General features: G+C 49.2%; 1 protein-coding gene across 13 annotated transcripts in view; it reads left to right on the forward strand.

The window, feature by feature from the left end:
* The window catches only part of LOC139545765 (cotranscriptional regulator ARB2A homolog), a 199689-nt gene that overhangs the window by 18826 nt on the left and 159802 nt on the right, over nucleotides 1–21061 (forward strand). The window lies entirely within an intron of this gene.

Below are 21061 nucleotides of genomic sequence, written 5' to 3' on the forward strand. Positions count from 1 at the left end.
CACACACACTCTCTATCTCTCCCTCTCTCTCTTTCTACCTCTCTCCGTCTCGCTCTCACACCCCCCCTCTCTCGAAGACCCTTGGAAAGCATCCCGGCCGTGCCCTCCTTCACGAGTATGTACCCTAGAGATTGCCAAGGCTTGGGTTGTGGGGGGGGGGGGGGGTGGAAGCAGTATGTTGTTGTAGATAATGGTGGTGATGTGAGGTAGTGAAGAAAGGCCTTTAGGAGTCAACTAGGCCGACGGGACTGGGGAAGCTTTGAGACCACCTCGAGTCTCTCCTTTCACTTCCTTCTCTGACACAGAGAGGTATTCTATTGTTTTGTTAGGGCTCTCTCCAATGAAAACCCCCAGCCACATTCCTCCACAGACTCCACATTCCTCCATCCATAATGTGTAAACCCAGGTGAAGTTTTAGCGCGAGCCGTGATGCCGATGTTGTGTGAAGTGTAATTTAGATTCTCATTTCTTCTCCCCCGTGCCCTTGTGTACGGCAGGTCTGCGTCAGCGCGCCGGAAGCCCCGGCTCTCCACACTCTTATTTCCCCCCTCATCACAGCGCTCATTTGTCAACCTGGCCTAAGCTACCTGCCTAATTTAATCGTCCCACCGTTCAAATTGACTTAGGGGAGATCCCTGCTTTCTCCCCCTCTCTCCCGCCTTCTAAATGTCATAAAGACTTGCGCAGACGGCCAGGTTTATTTGCCGGCGCGACAGGAGCAGGTGTGTGTGTGTGTGTTACAGTACGACTGGTTATTATTACATTTGCCCGGAGAGTTGCGTTCCTCAGAAGCAAAGTGACAGGCGAGATATAGAGACCGCTGTGAGTGTAGCCGTGTCCATTCATCACGATAAAACAAGGAGCCGTATCCTTACGCCTTTGACACATCGTCATGGCATTTACAGGAAGTCCTTCCACTCTGGCTGGATACCTATTAGCCACTACTGTTGGCGCTTCCTAGTGACATTTCCCCTAGGTACAGATCTAGGATCAGTTCCTCCTCTCCCAATCACAACCTTAACCATAAGTATGGAAAATGCTCAACTGACCCAAGATGAGTCCTCTGAGATTGCAAAGGTGTTAGGAGGAAAGCCAGGGGTTATTCCCTGACCATGTGACCAGACCAGGAAAAACTCTGGTTACGTGGTTAGGAAAAGCGGAAGCGAGGCAGACATACAGACATACAGACAGACAGGCAGACAGGCAGTTCCCTCTCTGACTACCTGAGTGGTAGCTCTAGCCCGACTCTACGAGGAGACGTTATCTCCGCCTCTCCTCTCAGGTGGGCTGATTAACGCACGGCCGACCAGGAGATCAAGTAGAACCTCTTCACGCTGCAGATTCATCATGTCCTCCACTCTTCTCTCATTTTCTCCCCTTCCTGTCCGGAAGACTCCTCTCTTGGAGAGCTGTACAGCCACAGAGAGAGCTGTAGTGTCCAGGATATTGATCGGCGGAGTGTGCACTGTCTGAGGAGGCTAAAGTGTAGGCGGGACTGATTTAGGGCCTTAGGTGTTCCCTCTCCTTATGTGGTAACCATGCCAGAATGGTACTCTGCTGTAATAAACTGTTATACTGTTTTCTAACAAAGGCAATTCCAGATGCACGGCAGGATACAATTCATTCACCCCCCCCGTCCTCAAACATGCCCCCCCCCCCCCCCCTCCCACCTGACCCCCTGTGTTACCCCCTGTTGGACCTGTCTCGTGTGTACTACCACGAGATGCAGAGGAACCATGCGCTCCGCAGTCATTGCCAGTGTGTTCTAATGGAGACAAAGGGAGCCTTTTACACATATATATATACACACACACGGATGCGCCCACGCCCACGCAGCCGTATCGCCGGGCAGAGGGGGGAATTCACACCATGTATGTGTCAGCAGGAGAAAACCCCCACTTTTCATTCCTCTCCATCCTCCTTTTGAAGCCACACTTCGCCCCGGCCTCCTGTCCAATGGGATCAGTTCTGGCAAAGCCGTGGATTGTGGGAAAAGGAGTTTGCGCTGGTTAATCAGACCCCAGACACCCCCTCCCCCTGACCGGGCATGTGCCTCTCCCCCATCAGGGGTGAATCTGAGGACATCCTTCCCCGGCTCTCACCGTCAGACCTGCCTTACTCAAAACACACTTATTTCTGGGACGCCAGCCTTTCGGCTCTGTCGGTAGCCATAGTGAAAACGACTAGCTGTAGCGTCCACCATGGATAACAAGTATGCTGTACCTATGTCTATGACAAGCGATCACACTGTCGCCAAGACGATGACAATTAAATAAGCAATGACTGAGTGTGTGGTTTCAAAAAAATCGACGCCCAGATATGACAGCTATACCTTCCCGTTTATGACTACTAAGATATTGTATGTGTGAGTACACTTTGCTGTACACACACACATGTATCCATGCTCACACACAGAGACACATGTGTCCATACAAACACACACAGAGCATGCACACACACACACACACACACACACACACACACACACACACACACACACACACACAGAGCATGCACATGCACGAACACACACACACACACTCCACCACTCACACCACCCTCCCTCACACTCGGCACAGTTGTTGCGGATGGTGTGGAAGTGGCGCTATTCCCAGAGCCTGGCTGTAAAGTGACAGGCGAGGGGAGCCCACTCCAGCGCGGGCCCCAGTGGCAGCACAGGCAGAGTCGGGAGGCAGGAGAGGAGAGAGGGGTGGGAGGGAGGCAGCCGGCTGACAGCTCCACTGCAGGGAGAGGCCCTCTTAATGACAGCTTATTCCTTCATGATTTCAATTCTTGACAGTGGACAGGTCTGCTTGTTGCGTCATGGCAGCTGTATCATTACCTTCTGGCCCTGTCAAGGCTGCATTTTGAGAGAGAGAGAGAGAGAGGGAGAGCAAGAGAAAGGAAGGAAGGTAGAAAAGAGAGGCCAACCGACCAGTGGTAAGAGAGAGGGAAAGAAAGAGAGAAGAGGATGTGGGCAGGATGTGTTTAGCAGTGCTGGGTTCTAGTAGTTACCTGGGATTGTGAGTGGATTGGTGCAGTACACAAACACTGTTGTCATTCATGGTTGAAGGGGAGCGATCGGAAATGCTGTCACATACTGTCTGCAATATTCAGGATGACATGCAACTAGGCAAACGCACGCCCACATGTACACACAAGCTAGGCTTTGGCGGTATCCAGATTACCATACCTTCATACCAACCGTGCGTCATCCTAGGATATTCGGTAATATTGGCACTGAACACAAGGGCCGTGATTTCAAACCCCACTGAGCCTCTGTAATCTGAAGGTTAGCAATGCTAACAAGTACATGTCAAATCCCTCAGGGAATGCTAGCTAAATGCTAATGAGCGCTTAGCGAACATTTTATACAGTGTCTGATATAAACTTTTTGCAGGACAGACATTCCGGCTCGCAAAGTTACACAAGTAACTCAAAAATGCTACTCCCAGTTTTCTGCACACACAAAACAAATATAAGACAGCAAGGCTCTTGATCCAGGAGACGTTTCTCTGCTTTTAGCAAGAGAAGCTTGATTTTGCAAGAAGCTAACCAAATGCACAACTGCGGAGCATTTAGAACATTTTAGACGGTTAACTTAATAATAATTAGAAGATATCTAGCTGGCAAACATTTAGTTGTGAATCCCATACTGTGCTGCGCAACGGTGAGTGACTCTCTTGTCATTGTGTGCTTGTAAACACACAACATGTGATGGGAGTACCGGTAAGCTTCATAATGAAAAAGAATATGACGGATGAAATGAAGAACGCGATCTGCTTTATCTCCTAAAACCATCCCAGGATACAGTTGAAGTCGGAAGTTTACATACGCCTTAGCCAAATACATTTAAACTCAGTTTTTCACAATTCCTGACATTTAATCCTAGCAAAAATGCCCTGTCTTAGGTCAGTTAGGGTCACCACTTTATTTTAAGAATGTGAAATGTCAGAATAATAGTAGAGAGAGTGATTTATTTCATCACATTTCCAGTGGGTCAGAAGTTTACATACTCAATTAGTATTTGGTAGCATTGCCATTAAAAGTGTTTAACTTGGGTCTAATGTTTTGTGTAGCCTTCCACAAGCTTCCCACAATAAGTTGGGTGAATTTTGGCCCATTCCTCCTGACAGAGCTGGTGTAACTGAGTCAGGTTTGTAGGCCTCCTTGTTCGCACACGCTTTTTCAGTTCTGCCCACACATTTTCTATAGGATTGAGGTCAGGGCTTTGTGATGGCCACTCCAATACCTTGACTTTGTTGTCCTTAAGCCTTGAGATGCCTGATGTCTTGAGCCTGATGTCTTGAGATGTTCCTTCAATATATTCACATAATTTTCCTCCTCATGATGCCATCTATTTTGTGAAGTGAACCAGTCCTTCCTGCAGCAAAGCACCCCCACAACATGATGCTGCCACCCCCGTGCTTCACGGTTGGGATGGTGTTCTTCGGCTTGCAAGCCCCCCCTTTTTCCTCCAAACATAACGATGGTCATTATGGCCAAACAGTTCTGTTTTTGTTTCATCAGACCAGAGGACATTTCTCCAAAAAGTACAATCTTTGTCCCCATGTGCAGTTGCAAACCGTAGTCTGGCTTTTTTATGGCGATTTTGGAGCAGTGGCTTCTTCCTTGCTGAGCGGCCTTTCAGGTTATGTCGACATAGGACTCGTTTTACTTTGGATATAGTTACTTTTGTACCTGTTTCCTCCAGCATCTTCACAAGGTCCTTTGTTGTTGTTCTGGGATTGATTTGCACTTTTCGTACCAAAGTACGTTCATCTCTAGGAGACGGAATGCATCTCCTTCCTGAGCGTCATGACGGCTGTGTGGTCCCATGGTGTTTATACCTGCGTACTATTGTCTTGGCTGATTTCTTTTGATTTTCCCATGATGTCAAGCAAAGAGGCACTGAGTTTGAAGGTAGGCCTTGAAATACATCCACAGGTACACCTCCAATTGACTCAAATGATGTCAATTTGCCTATCAGAAGCTTCTAAAGCCATGACATAATTTTCTCCGAAATCTGGTTAAGGTTAGGGTTCAGATTTGGGATACGCTCAAAACAAAAAATCTCAAAAACAACTTCCTATCACTGGATTACCAATTTGATGGCGATAGCGCTCACTGTTGCCCCTAGTGGCCAGTTTCCGCGTTGTCGCCCGACGTCCTCAGACATGGATGGACGTTGAATACTGACTTGTGTCACGGGTGCCCTGGCTGGGGTTGGAAGCTGCTCTCTCCCAGTGGCGTTTGGAGCGCAGGAGGGAGTGAAAAAGAGCATTTGACAGCAGCAATACATACGGTAACTCTGCTGTAGCCTCAACCATGCATCTCTTTTTCTTACTTTTTTAATCCCACACGCTCCCTCTCCCAATCCATATTTTTAGCATATCTGTTTTTATTCTGATTGGTTTTGAATGTATCTTTGACCCCTACCTCTAGCCCCCCCAGTCCCCTTCGCGACGCCCCCCTTTCTCCCTGCAGTGCACCCCCCCCACACCTCAACAACCCCCTTAAGTCAACCCCTCACTCCTGCTCCACACACACACACACACGCACACGCAGAGTAAGAAAGGAAAATGCCTTGAACCCCCCCCCCCCAAAAAAAAACAAGCAACTGCATTTCATTGAAAATAAAGTATTTAATAAAAAACAGGATTTATACACCCTCCTCCCACCCCGCCCCCTCCTTGCTCTTTCTAGTCAGTTAGGCTCGGCACTGGAGACTTGCTGGAAAGAAAGAGGGGGTGTGGTGTTTTCAAAAGTGTGTCAAAAGCCTAGGGGTTTGTATCTGCCCAGAATTTCAATGGGAGGCTGAAAGGAGGCAGGGAAGCGGGCTGAACTCTAACACAGGAATCTGGTTTAATTTCTGTCATGTTGCTCTTTTAATTATTATTTTTTTTAGCTGGATTGATGTCTTTTTCAAAATGTGCTTCTCGACTTCGTCGCTTTGTGATACTGTATACCAGCAGCTCGCTCTCTCGCGCTCTCTCTTGCTCTCTCCTTCTACTCTCCCTCCTCCCCGTTTTCTCCTCAAATCCCCTCCTTTTACCCCTAGCCCTGAGCTCTCCTGTGTGTGTGTGTGTGTGTTCTCTGACTGCTCTCTGCATTAAATAGCAGTGTACGTTGGTTGTGTGTAAATCTTAGGGCGTTTTTCCTCTCATCTGGTGATCATGGTGGAAGCTGGTCTTTGGGGGTTAGGTTATGATGTATATATGCATGTACAAGAAGGGCGTGTGTGTGTGTTTAGGGGTTGGGTTATCGAGGCTCTCTGGGGTTCCGGGAGGGCAGCATCGAAGGAGTGTGCTGGGCCGTGCCGTGCGTGAAGGGGTCAGAGGATGGGCTGGTCTGAGCTGGCCTTGTAATTGAGGCCCTGCATGGGACCCATATCTCCAGGTGGAATGTGCAGCGTTTCCTGCAGTAAAAATCAATGCACTTGACGCCTTCAAAGGCAGCAGAGGCTGAGACTTGCTCTGGGGTTAAACCTCTTTTAAATAGCCTCCCGCGGGACAGCAGCTGTCAATAAAACCCAATTATTACCAGCCCAGACCCGGGAAGAGCTCGCCTGCACAGGCCAAATTAAAAATTGATCAGAAGGGGAGAAAACATTATTTCGTGGTCGTATTCCCTATCTTAACAGTGCTGCGGTGAATCTCTCATCACAGGGTTTCACCCCCCCCCCCCACTCTTTTGCTTCTTTATGAACAATGGAACACCATGCTCAGTGTGTATTTGCATATTAAGCGTGTGTGTTTGGAGTTTATATAGTTTTTTTCTTCTTCTTCCAGGATTAGATTGCTGCGTGTGTGTGTGGCTTCCCCCCCAGCTCTCTATTGACTATGGTCTCGTTTTGTCTTACTTTTCTGGAACCATTTATTTGTCAGTCAGAAAAGGACAGAGAAAAAAAACAGTGCTTCCTCGGGCTTCCTGTCCTCTTTAGGGAAACAAACGAAATATGATTTCTGAAGACACGGAATAAGAAGAAACACAGTACTCACACCACACCACACAACCCCCCCCCCCCCCCCCAACCCCCCCCCTAGAAAAGGATGAGCGGCTCACGCTACTAGAATCAGAAACCAGCTAGCTAGCTGCAGGATGGATAGAACAAAAAAGAAACGGGGGGGGGGGGGAAACTTTGATCTGAGTGGTGAAACATTATTCGGAAATATGCATTTATTAGCCCCAGTGTTGATAATTGCTTTTTGTCCAAATTAACAAATGATATCATCAAGGCAGCAGTGTGTGAGGTGGGTAGTAGGTCGTTTGCAGCTGCGGGGCAGTGTGTGTGTGTGTGTAGCGTGTGTGTGTGCGTGTGTGTGTGTGTCCCGCTGGGACGGTCTTGTTTAGACTCTCTTCCAGAGCGCCCGAGGCAGTGTGTATGTGTGGTGGATTCCTGCTCACTGTCTTCCTGGGAACACTCCACTGAGGCCAGGCACAGAGAACACACGCACCACTAAAACAGCTATCGATCCCCCCTCCCCCTCCTCCCCTTTCCTCTGCTTGTTAATGTTACATGGGGTTTCACGTGGCGTTGGGCTTGCCCGGGTGAGAAGACGAGGTGCCGGAGCTGGACAGAGGAAATTGAGTTTGGGGAGGAGGCAGAGGGAGGGGAGCGGACACCCGGTCAGCCACCAAGGAAGTCCAGAGGTCAAGTTTGAGTCCAGGCGTGTGCAGCGTCCACACATGCTCCCGGTTCGCGCTGGTCGAGGGCTTGATCGATGAGAGAGAACTTATTGCTTAAATCGGGGTTAACGGGGTTGCAGCAACGACGCCGAGGTTACACCAAAACGCCACGTAACATCGCGGCAAACAGTTTTAGCCCTCCCTCTGCGGAGAAAGATCTGGCTGCCGGCATGAGACCAGGCCGTTCATAAGGGCTTCATTAGGCATTCATTAGGTGCTCATAGGACAGCCATGTTTGACATGTAATCTGATTCAGATAGGGCGTCCTGCCTCCCCAATGAGAGTAGTCTCTGTCCTTGAAACAGGCTTACTATACACACGCGCACACGCACACACACGGACAGATGCAGGCTAGAATGGAAATTTACACTGTCATGTACATTATATTGAGCAGTTCAACGGAAATATGATCTGTGCTGGGTAGAAGGTTTGTGTGTGCGTGCCTCCCTGCGTGCGTGTGTGTACTGGGCTTTGGGGCCGGTGTCACCTGGCCAAGACCCCTCAAGAGCCCCAGAGCCTTGACAGCGCATCTGCCTGCATCTCACCCCTGTCACTCTACCTCGCGCTCTTTCCCTCTCTTCCTCCTTTTGCCTCTCCCTCCACTCTCTTCTCCCTTTCATCCTGCCATTGTGAACCATCCTGCTACGTGCGCGCGCGCGCACACACACACACACACACACACACACACACACACACACACACACACACACACACAGGGTGTCAGCGATCAACTAGGTTAATTATAGTGACACACTGACACCTCTCCTTTCTCTGTTTCCCCCACCTCCCACGACCAGGTGCTCTGTGTGTGTGTGCGCATGGAGCATGCTTGCTTGCTTGTCTTTCTTTGTACTGTATGGGCATAAGATAGGGCCTATCTTTGATCATCTGTTTATGTGGGCAGGCTTTTCTCGGGAAGGGTGTGTGATTGTGTACGTGCTCATCTACCGTAGGCAGGTTTTTGTCCGTGTGTGGAACTATAGGGCGAGAGTGTTCACCCCGAAGGCCCAGTTGGGGTGCGAGTTTGTGTTTGTGTCTGCGCTTGTATGTGTGTTCATGCGTTCCTCCAAAGGTCAGTTGGGTTTATGGTTGGTCACAGGCTGAGGGTTTTCTGTGTCAAGGCTCTGTATCTCTTCTGTATCTCTCTCTCTCTCTCTGTATCTCTCTTTCTGTATCTCTTCGGTATCTCTCTCTCTCTCTCTCTGTATCTCTCTCTCTGTATCTCTTCTGTATATCTCTCTCTCTCTCTCTCTGTATCTCTCTCTCTATGTATCTCTTCTGTATCTCTCTCTCTGTGTATCTCTCTCTCTGTGTATCTCTCTCTCTCTGTATCTCTTTCTCTGTGTGTGTGTGTCCATGGGTGCGTGTTTGCGTGCGTGTGAGAGACAGACAGAGAATGGAGTCAGTAATGAGGTGTTGTCAGTATGTCCCTCTCTGTCTTTGGTGTCACTACAGGTCAGAAGCACACAGGGTCAACTACAGGAGACACGTGGAATGACCCTCGGCACCTGGTGTGTTTGTAGGTAGTTTTCTATGTGTGTGTGTTTCAATGCCCTCATCCGTTTCAAACTCTACCTCCCTCCCTCCCTCCCTCTCACTCGGTTCGTCTTGAGACGTTGTCAAGTGTTTTGTCGGAGTCATCAGCCTATGTATTTTCTCTCCTTTTCCGTCTCTTTTTAAAGTTGACACGCGGCCTAAAGTGTGTTATCGTCACGGTGATATGTGTTATTATCCTCCCATATGCTGACAGCCTATCCCTTAACCCTCTTAGGACTGGGACACGCTCGGCTGAGTTGTTTGCGCTTATGTCAAGTTTGCGGTTACTAGGCGCGCCATATGCCACTGTGTTATTGCCCCTGCCTGCCGTCAGTCATCTCGGCATCAACCTACAAGCACGCGCACACAACACACGCACAGTGCCACCGAGGGACTCTAACCTCGCTACGTACTATAGAGCCCCGTTTGGAAATCAGGTATCCGATCTGTAGGTTTTGATGGACAGAGAAACATCTGTGGTGGTACTTGAAGGGGAACAGCCCGTGTCCCCCCGTGTGTGTCTGGTGTGTGCTTGTGTATCAGTGGAGGCCGTACTGCGATGATAGGCTCTGGCCTTGCCTTTGATGTCTCTGAGTCGCTCCAGTTCAGGTTATAAGCTACATCTTCGGTAAACATCCCTTGGCCCTGGTACTGTGTGTGTGTGTCTGTGTGTGTACGAGTGGTTTGAGGGTTTAGTGCTGATCGGTTTTGTTTTCTATGCACTTCATTGTAATGATGAGGCAGAAGGGGCTTTGCTCTCTCTCTCTCCAATCTTTCTCTCTCGTTCATTCAGAGTTGTGTTTTTCACAAAGTGTACAAACACATTGCCCCTGCAGCTTTGTGCTCTCACTGACCTTGCTCTGCCTCTCTCGGTCTCTCTGTTCTCTCCTGCTCTTTCTTCCTGCCTCACTGTCTTTCTCTCCTTTCTGGGGGTGGTGTGTGTGTGTGTGTGTGTGTGATGTTTGTTTTGTTTCTGTAAGTAGTAATGCCCTGCCTGCCGTGGGTTACCCACAGTGCCTTGCCCTTTGAAGTATGTATGTGTATGTGTCCTTGTAGTGTTGTGCTGTTTTACCTAGTCCGAGCCCGCCATAAGCCTCCATACGCACATTCTCCCGGTTTTCTCTGTTGTTCCTGATGGCCTTACCAATGTCCCACAGCCCTATACCCTTTCTGTGCCCACAGGAAGGTCGTTCTCATTGTGAACTAGCATCGAGAGAGCGAGCTTTCGGCTCAATTTGTCATGAGAGCCTGCTAAACAAATTGATGGAAAGTGGTGTTGGGAGAAAAACATGCATTATAAAATCCGTCTACACAAACAACCAGTGTGCAGTTAAATTTGGCAAAAAACACACATTTCTTTCTACAGGGCCGGGGGGGGTGAGACAGGGATGTAGTTTAAGCCCCACCCTCTTCAACATATATTTCAACGAGGGCGAGGGCACTAGAAGAGCACCCGGTCTCACCCTGCTAGAATCTGAAGTCAAATGTCTACAGTTTGCTGATGATCTGGTGCTTCTATCCCCAACCAAGGAGGGCCTACAGCAGCACCTAGATCTTCTGCACAGATTCTGTCAGACCTGGGCCCTGACAGCAAATGTCAGTAAGACCAACATAATGGTGTTTCAAAAAAGGTCCAGTTGCCAGGACCAAGAATACAAATTCCATCTCGACACCGTTGCCCTAGAGCACACGGAAAACTATACCTACCTCGGCCTAAACATCAACGCCACAGGTAACTTCCACAAAGCTGTGAAAGATCTGAGAGACAAGGCAAGAAGGGCCTTCTATACCATCAAAAGGAACATAAAATTTGACATACCAATTAGGATCTGCCTAAAAATACTTGAATCAGTTACAGAACCCATTGCCCTTTATGGTTGTGAGGTCTGTGGTCCGCTCACCAACCAAGAATTCACAAAATGGGATGAACACCAAATTGAGACTCTGCATGCGGAATTCTGCAAAATGATCCTCTGTGTACAACGTAAAACACCAAATAATTCACGCAGAGCAGAATTAGGCCGATACCTGCTAATGATCAAATCCAGAAAAGAGACGTTAAATTCTACAACCACCTAAAAGGAAGTGATTCCCAAACCTTCCATAACAAAGCCATCACCTACAGAGAGATGAACCTGGAGAAGAGTCCCCTAAACAAGCTGGTCCTGGGGCTCTGTTCACAAACAGACCTCACAGAATCCCAGGACAGCAACACAATTAGACCCAACCAGATCATGAGAAAACAAAAAGATAATTACTTGACACATTGGAAAGAATTTACCAAAAAAAACTAAGCAAACTAGAATGCTATTTGGCCCTAAACAGAGTATATAGTGGCAGAATACCTGACCACTGTGACTGACCCAAAGTTAAGGAAATCTTATGTACAGACTCGGTGAGCATGGCCTTGCTATTGAGAAAAGCCGCCGAAGGCAGACCTGGCTCTCAAGAGAAGACAGGCTATGTGCAAACTGCCCACAAAATGAGGTGGAAACTGAGCTGCACCTCCTAACCTCCAGCCGAATGTATGACCATATTAGAGACACACATTTCCCTCAGATTACACAGACCCACAAAGAATTCGAAAAACAAATCCAGTGTTGATAAACTCCCTCATCATTCGAGAGAGAGAGATGGGTGGAGAGAGAGAGATGGGTAGAGCGAGAGAGAGAGAGAGAGTGCGATAGAAACTGAATGAGTTGTCTCTCTCTGCCCTGGCCAAGATATATGTGTACTGCGGCAGTGTCAGTCTGTGACCCAGTTCCAACCCCTTTGAAGTCCACAGGCTGATCCCTCTGCAGAGGACAGAATGGATTTAGATGGGGAAATAATGGAGGAGGGCAATACTGCGGAGAGAGAGAGAGAGGGGAACGTGGAGAGCGAGAGAGCGGAGGTGGAGTCAGAGGTAGCGACCACCATAGCCCAGCAGTGTGCTGTGTTTCAAGCAGCCTCCCATGTGGTGTTGCTGCCTAGGTTTAAATGGCGTCGGGTCTGCTCGGAGCGAGAGGAGCGCCGCCGCGAGACGTGACCTAGAAAGGCCCAATCACTCTCCGCTCCGCCTCCTCCTGTGATCGCCAGGGTGCCAGAACCTCAGTCGTCTCCAGCCGTGTGTGTGTGTGTGCGCCTCTCCGTAGCCCAGCCACACCGTGACCTACTTCAGTGGCGCGCCCCTGCAGCCGTGATCCCAGTGCGGTGCAGCGTGTTGGGGGCACATAACCTACAGAGAAAGGGTCCTACTGAGGTGCGTGGGAGGGTCCTGCCCAGTTACAGGTTGAACATATGGAAATAAGTTTCCGTTTTAATAGACTTTATTTCTGAGCGAAGTTTCTCTCCCAAGGTAGACCAATTGGGTTGAAGAGTGTACGGTAGGGGCTGGATTGATCTGGTTTCATGGCCTGTGAGAATGGCAGGTTTCATGGCCTACGAGTGTATGTGTGTGTCTGCGTGTTGGCGGGTGCATGAGTCAGGTGGCTGTACTGAGAGGTAAGGTGGGAGAGAGAGAGAGAGAGAGAGAGCACCCGCAGGGCCCCTGCCACGATCACAGGGGCACCCCCTATACAACATGGCCGCGCTGTGAACTCCCCTCAATTAACCCGAGCCACTCTCCCTCACGCCTTCCCTACCTCCACCTCTCCCTCCACCATCCAACTAGCTCTAGCCTCCCCAGTGATTCACACAGCAGACCCTTGCACCAAGCCTGTCTGCTGAGGGCATGCTTAACCTTTTCCCAGTTGTTGGAGAAAAGGATACTGAGAAGTCTCTTTAAGTTTGGCTGTTCAATTAAAAAGCCCTCGCTTTTTTTTTCTTCTTCTCCTTTCGCCATCTTTTTTGAAGTTGGCCCAGGGCCTTGTACTGGCTCATCAAACCTGCTCCGCTAGATTGCGTACAGGTACCATCGCCCGGCGTTATTTCCAATGACTTGATTAGCTTCTGACTGGCGTGGAGACCGCAGGATGGACCAGACAGCAACAGGCTTCTTTATCCCAGACCCAGCCAGAGAATATGATTGAGAGTGTGTGACGCGGACACTCATGCCTGTGGTTTCTCTTTTTGGGTCATGCTCCGGCGCCGCCTGCCTGGTTATTATTACCTCCTGGGATACTTGTTAGTCTCGCTTTTCTGAGTAGGAGTGGCACCGCCTTTCCAAATGCTAAGGATTGCTTGAGCTGCTGTAACCATACCAACAGCGATTAGGCAACTCTTGTTCTATCGCCCAGGAGACACGTTCGCGGTGAAACTGGGATTGTTAACTCCAACCAATCCTCCAGATGTTTCAAAAACATCCCTCCAGAAAGCTGGCGTTAATGTACATTCCCGTATTGCGTGTTACTAAATGTTACCGGTGTCTTTCTGGCATCTTCAACCTTGTTGGTCAGTCCCATCTTATGTAGCCTTGTCGGGGTCCAATAAAACCTATGTAGTGTCTTTTTATATTGAGTTAGTTTCCCCACGAATCATCATTTTTAATTGAACGGTTTCCTACTTTGATGGGATTTCTATGAATGAAACGGTCATGGTGAGTGCGCTTGGAATGAGCGTCCGAACGCCGTAGAAACGGTAGCTGGGCCTACTAATTGTTCAAGAGAGTCGTGTGAACTGTCACCGCCCGTGACAGTTCTGACGCAGTGCGCCAGTGTTGTGTTTTGTCGTTAGCTAGCTATAGCATCTTGAATTTCCCCTCGCCACCACGCCAGTGATCAAGGTTGTTCCGTATTCAAAGTATTGTTGCTCCTGTTGTTCTGTCAGCCGTGACATCAAGGGCATGCCCCACTGCAATGTAAACTGTTGTATCCCCCCCCCCCCCCCAAAACCCACTCCTGCTGTGCCGTGTAGATGATGGGATTTCCATCGCTGTATGTCAATCATCACACACTACTATACCGCACTCCCTCTTTTCCCGTTCTCCGGAGGACGGAAAGAGAAGGAAAACATTTCAGAAGAAGTTGTCATTGTTGTGCTTCTCTGTCGTTGATCACGGCTTAAAAGCCAACTCAGTGTCATTCTGTTTTCCTCCAAAGTGACATTTTCTACAGAAGGAGCTCTTGAGGAATTTTTGCGGTGATTTTGAAGGTCTTTTTGAGCTGTCTGGCGTTATTGTCGTCATCGAGGCCTTGGGGTCCGAGTAATGGTTCCATATGCAGTCGTATAATTGAGTGTCTTGATAGATATGTGGCTTCTCTGACTCGACAATGTGTTCACTGGTGATCGTCAATTAGTAAATGAGGACTTTACCCTTCCGGGTGAGGCAGCGAGACTTGGGTACCGTCCCTGGTAAGTGGTGGTACTCTGGGCCAGCTATCGCGCTGCTTCGCTCCGGGCCTCACTTTCAAAGGCCGGGCCTCCTTTAAATGAAGTTTGGCCGAGCTGCAGCCTGTGGCACAACAGCCTTTCCCATTACCCTGTCTTAATTGGGAAGTTCTTCCCTCAGTTCCCTGCTCCCTGAAAGACATGCTGCCACACACAGCCGCAGACAGAGGACAGAGTCCGGGAGGCAAGCAGGAAGAAATTGGAGATGGTTAAGAAGGGTGTTATAAGTAGTGAAATTCTGGAGAGGAGTGAGGGAGTCTTTGCGCAAGTGCGTGTGTGTGTCGGTGTGTGTGCGTGCGTGCCTATGTCCGTGTGTACTGTACGAGTGGGTTGCGAATGGGTGTTTTTTTTGTTTTTTTTCAACTTTTGAGAGATGTGACGTGTTGGGAACCGTGGCACTCCTGAGGATAGGATCTAGTCCATTCTCTACTCCATTCTCTCTAGACACGCCTCTCCTACCCCTCCTGTACAGCTGCACCCATCCCATAGACCGTCATCCCTGCAAGGGGACCCAAACTAGCCATGTGCCCTAAGGAGTGGACTTCCTTCCCCCGTAATGTGGCCCGTTTCCTGACATTCCTCCTCTCTCCATAGACATTCCACCTCCGCCCTCCTTGGTAAAGCATCATCTGCTACTCTCCCGGCCTATTGGAGCCTGTGTCCCCCAAACCGTCCCCTGCATAGCCCTCGTCCACGTCAGCCGGTGCACAGGATTCCTGGGCTCTCTCCCCCATGTCGCCAGGATAGAGCTGGTTTCTCCCCGGCTTCTCTTTGTGCGGTGCCCTCAGAGCTCCGAGTCGATCCGCTCCAGTGTCAGAGACACGTCGAAACGATCGGTGGGAGTCCCTCGTTTCCCTCATGCTGTGTTTACTCCCAGCGTACCACTCCATTGTTCTCTCTCTCTCTCTCTCTGTCTGTCTGTCTGTCTGTCTGTCTGTGTCTGCAACAGCACTCTGAAATCTATTACAGCTAGTATTTTTGACTCCCTCTCTCCCCTCCTCTTTACTTGTCTTGTCAGATAAGTGGCAGTGTCACCATTCAGGCTGCTCTTCTGTCTCCACAGTCAGAGCCACCCTGCCTCACCCAGCAGAAGAGCCAGATGAAAGCCTTACTCCATGAGGTTCTTGTGGTTGAGTACCAACCCACGGGACTCTGTCTGGGAGACCAGGCTCTCAGCTCGAGGTTTGGCCCGTCCGTCCATCCTTCCTTTGGACGGTAGACGGGTAAACCTCCTCCCCACAGTGTGACCGCAGCCGGTTGCGCGACATATGCCAGCTAGGATGTGGCGAGCAAGTGACGGTGCTTAGCCAGTATAAAGATTTTCTGAAATGAAGCAAAATGTCTGACTTTTATGTACCTCACAACCCCTTTCATGGTATCAACGCTTTTGATTGGCTTACGGCGGGAATTGGAAGTGGGCTGCACACGGGACATTGGCTGGAAGATGAGTTCCCCTTTTCTGAAGTGACTTGGTGAATTTAATCAAATGTTTTTATTAGGATCCCAATTTAGCTGAAGCCATGACATCATGAAGTCATCAACCGATGTAGGAGTGCAGACTGTGTGCATTTCTTACCAGTCGCGTGTTTCGTCTGTGGTTGTATTAAATGATGGTTCACTTACCCAAAGCCAGGGGCAACACCGAGGGCTCATGAATCCCGAGATGAAAAGCGGTGAATTACAAGGGAAGGAGCCAGGAAGGGACAAAGCCATGCAAGCCTGGTAATTAGGCTCCTACAGTAGCCGCTGGAGGTGCAGAGTTCACTAGTTCATTGGGCTTTCATTCACTGCGCGACACTGGTGGCAAAAACCAGGATTACCAAACAGGGATTACATCCACCTAGGTTAGAGACATGTCACATGTCACCAATCCTTAGGCTGCAATCGCTTCTCAACCGTAGTAGAAAGTAATGAATTCAATTGAGAGTGTTGAAGCTTATTTCGGAGATAACTGTGTGTCAGTAGATGCTGATCCTAGAGCAGTGTGTAGTGATAAGTCATACAGATGTAGGTTAGTGGGAGTAATAGGATCTGACTCCAGACCTGCGTCTCTGGGTGGATCTAATGCATGCGGAACACTGGTCCTTCTATGCGTGGTAAAGTGAAATGAACCACAATTACTACCTGAAAGTCGACGAACCCAACTTGTTTCTTCGCCGCTTAACTAACTCCCATATGCACTTTCTCCTCCCTTCTCCGAGCACTGGTCTTGTGCACGTGACATTAAAATGGAAACTTAAAACTCCTGCAATCGAATGTTTTCGATGTAATTCATATTTAGAGCTGCAGGAGGGTTTAGGGTGGAGGGAGGGCTTTGAGTACTAGCTAGCACACTGGCTTTTGTTTGGGTTGGTTTTTGTGGCACAGCACAAACGCATGCACCCTCTTGACATCTACATTTAGACTAAGAGGGAAGTGTGCGTGCGTGCAAGTGAATGAACGAGGGAGTGAGGGAAGAGAGGAGATTAGGATTCAACTCGTTCGGCCTCCGTCCGTCAGCCCATTCCACCTGACTCATCAAATGAGAAATTCATCAATTAATGCTTTAAGAATAAAGATATATACAGCAAAATCAATGGGGCATTGATCTCCTGAGCCCGTGTACATGAAAACCCTGGCCCGAGTTCCATGTAATGCACATCTCTCTATTCACCAGCTCATTACTGAGGGCTACAACAACAGGAAGCTAGAGAGGTAATTACTGCAGGGCTGGAGAGAAAGACGAGCCAGGAAGTGAACTAGTGGGGGTCTTATGGTTAAGAGTACTGATCTGTGTGTTCATTACTGGGGGGGGTGGGGGGGGTCGATACAGTTACCATCGCAAGATTATATGGATACTTTGACTTCCAGGTATTGATTTTTTACTTTGCGAGGTAGCGTTAGCTGGGGCGTGTCGGCTGTACCTTTCGGCCAACACTCTGGCGGTGTTCATTCTATAGCTTGTCCGCCATCTTCTCTTTTTAAATATTGAGCACACGTGTTCGGCACATTTAATAACCTTGACTGATCGAAACGCTCTTTCTCATGTCTCTCTCTCGTCTCTCTGCAGCAGACATGTAGTGAGCAATATGTTTGGAACGTCAAATCGCCAAACGTATAGAATTGCAAGAGTCCCAAATACGTATCGCGTCGGCACCGAAGTATCGGGAGATTACCGTATTGTGAGGTCCCTGGCAATTCCCAGCCCTAGTGTTCGTGGGTGAATGTAGTGTGTGTGTGTGTGTGTGTGTGTGTGTGTGTGTGTGTGTGTGTGTGTGTGTGTGTGTGTGTGTGTCTGTCTGCACATGTGCGTCCAATGCATGTACAAGTGTCTGGTTATTTCTGTTTGCGTGTGTAGTCATGCATCTGTCCATGACTATGTGTGTGTGCACTAGTGCAGGGTGTTGGTGCCTGTGTGTGTGTGTGTGTGTCTGCTGTATTAGCGGCTGCGGGGTAGGTCGACGCGGGCTAATGAAGTTGTCAGAGGCGTGTTAGAAGCCAGCTGATGGGAGGCCCTGCCAGGCAGCCAATAGAGAGCCAGGGAGCGCAGCGGGGAGCGGGTGTCTGTGATCAGCCGGGCATGATGGGAGAGACCACCCTGAACAGGCAGCGCTGAGACCCTGCTACACACACACACACACACACACACACACACACACACACACACACACACACACACACACACACACACAGAGAGAGAGCCTCACATCAAAGGAGAACCTCAGTAAACATTCAAGCAATTAGAGCTTCCCCATCCCCACGCAGCGCCATGAGGACCAGAGAGCAGAGCGAGGGAGAGATAAGGAGGCAAAGAGAGAGGGCAGTGTCATTTCTCCTTCTCCTTTGAATTGCCCTTTGCACTTTTGTCCATCCTCTTTACCCTCCGCCTGTCTCTCTCTTCTTGCCGTGCTGTTTGCGACCCCTCCCGCTATCCCCCCCCCCCCCCCTTCTCTCTCTCTCTTCTTTCTATTTGTCCCGTGCCCCTCCTCACTCGCTGGGTTGCACTCTGTTAGTTAAGATAGCTCATTAAGAAGCTCTTCCAGGGTCTGGCGTGAGCCTCCGGTGTTAGCTTGCTGCTCTCTGCTCTGCTCAGCCCTGGGTTGGGGTGGGTATGAATGGTGCAGTGAGACTGCACTAACCTATATACACCGTTTCCTTTCTTTCTCTCTCTCTCTGTCGCCCTCTCCCTCTCTTTTTCTTTCTTCTTCTCTGTCCTCTTTTTCTCTCCCCCTCTCTAAATAAATATAATTAAATGTGTAATGTATGTGCATATATATAAGAGCTCTAATGAACATACTCATCTCTGGTCTCATTATATGCGTATCCGTGGCGCCTGCCTGCCTGGCAGAATGAAGCACTCTCCTCCCCTCTTCTCTTTTTCTTTTCCTGTTTTGTTTCTTCCTCCTCTTAGTGGTGGATAGGATAGGTTCCCGCCTCCCGTTGATTTAGAAAGCAGGTGCCATTGGACGTCCCGATGTGCGCAGTCCCGTTCCCTATCCGTCCTGTCCCGACCCCAGCTTCTATTCTCTGTCTGGGGGCTGTATGCAAAGATGTTCCCACTGACTTCTGCTTGAACCCCAACGCTGCAGATAACAAGGAAGAGAGGAGGAGGATGGAGAAAGTTCTGTATGGGTTTTGTGTGGTGCTGAACACTGGTTGTGATAAGGGTGTGTGTGTGTGTGTGTGTGGCATGCCTGTGTGGGATGGCACTACAGGAGAGGCTGGTGCAGGAGGCTATCTGGATAGTAGGAGACCAGAGTTCCAGAGTCTAGGACAGACAATCTCTTTAATCACTTCTCTCTCTCTCTCTCTCTCTCTCTCTCTGTCTCTGTCTCTGTCTCTCTCTCTCTCGCGCTCTCTCTCTCTCTGTCTCTCACTCTGTCTGTCTCATTCTGTCTGTCGCTCTCTCTCGCTCTCTCTCTCTCTCTCTGTGTGTCCTTACTCTTTCATATGCGCACGCACATACACTCGCGCAAACACACACACAGACATCCTGAAGGTACTCATAATAGTTTAATTTAGCAGGCAGGCAAAGGGTGATGCTATGCAGTGCTGGGGTCACACATTCACAACTGATTCACATGGTAATACACAGAGAGGGAGGGAGAGAGTGAGCGGCAGAAGCGTCACATCTGTTCTCCCTGTTTGGATAAGACCTTGTGCAGCGATTAAAAGGCTGTTTGTTCTGGTATCTGTGTGAGTGGTGTGTGTGAAAGCCCTGGTCTTCTCTACATGTTGTCAGCTAGATTAAACCTAATGCATCAAAAAGCCTCCATCGGCCAGGGAACAGGGGCAAGAGCATCCCCGCTCTGACATCTCCATTAGTACGACAGGAACCCAGGGAGCATCGCTACGCAGCGCCAGGCTACTCTACACACATAGGCACGTCGGGGGACGGTATGCTAGTTATATTCCGATCGTGATTTAGTGCTGATCGTTGTTTGAAAGGAGATGTATTTTATTTGACCGTTGAATGAACCACAACCTGGTAGTGAACTGAAGCTAGTTGTAGCCCATCAGCGATCCCCTTCCCCTCAGCCTCACCCGTTCTGTCCTGGTGTTGATATTGATGGGAAAACAGAGAGAGATGGAGGCATTAACTTACTGTGTATGTGTGTGTGTGTATAGGGGTGCATGTCTTGTGTGTGTGCACTTGCATAGCTGAAACGGGGGATCCAAGGCGCTCGTCATCTCACAAATAATTAAACATTTCCACATGTAGCAAGTGACGTGTTTGTCCAATCTACATAGTAGTAGGTAAGTCAGACAGACAATGCAGTTTAATCACGCGTCTAATTTCTCGGCGGCGCAGGCGGCAGCCCGCCTCGGACTACTCACCAAATTGGCTGTCAAGTTCAAAGAAGTTAGGTGAATCAGTTCGGATTCAGGTGGAGAGTAAGTGAGTTGTTCAGGATGGATAAACAAAAAGGCAGTACCAAGTGTCGCACAAAACCGCCTCCAAAAAGCTGTGTCTGATCAAGCTCGTGCCAAATTACAGCAGAGCAGCAAAGCTACCACCTAGCCCTCGACTGACGAAACACCATGACAGGCGGAAGCTAGTTGGCCTTGTGCAGCAGCTAGCGCTAACAGGCTCCCAGTCCTGACTGAGACCTCACTGCCCCGGGCCCGACAGTGGCCTTGCTCCTTCTTCCTCCCATCAGAGAATAGTGATAGTTCCTCTCGTCGGAGTGCCGGCCCTAGTGATGAGACAGACAGACCCGAGAGCGTGGAGTCCGAGTTCCAATGTGTCATATAAATAGGCTATATATAGCTGTACTGTAGATAGGCTAGTAGGCTTAAACTGTATTGTCTGCGTAATGACTGGTTTTACGCAGCACAAACAACTGTAGCAACTTTTCAACTGCTTACTACTTTTTTAGCTTTTTGCGGCTACTGAGCATGTCAGCTAACCCTGATCTTAACCCTTTTAGCTAACCCTAACCCTGAACATAAACTTTTAACCTAACTCCTAAATTTAACCCTAACCTTAATCCAAATCACTAGCCTGGCTAACCTTAGCCAGCTATCTAACGTTAGCCACCGAGCTAGA

This window comes from Salvelinus alpinus, chromosome 19 (genome assembly GCF_045679555.1).
Source record: "Salvelinus alpinus chromosome 19, SLU_Salpinus.1, whole genome shotgun sequence".
Classification (NCBI taxonomy): domain Eukaryota; kingdom Metazoa; phylum Chordata; class Actinopteri; order Salmoniformes; family Salmonidae; genus Salvelinus; species Salvelinus alpinus.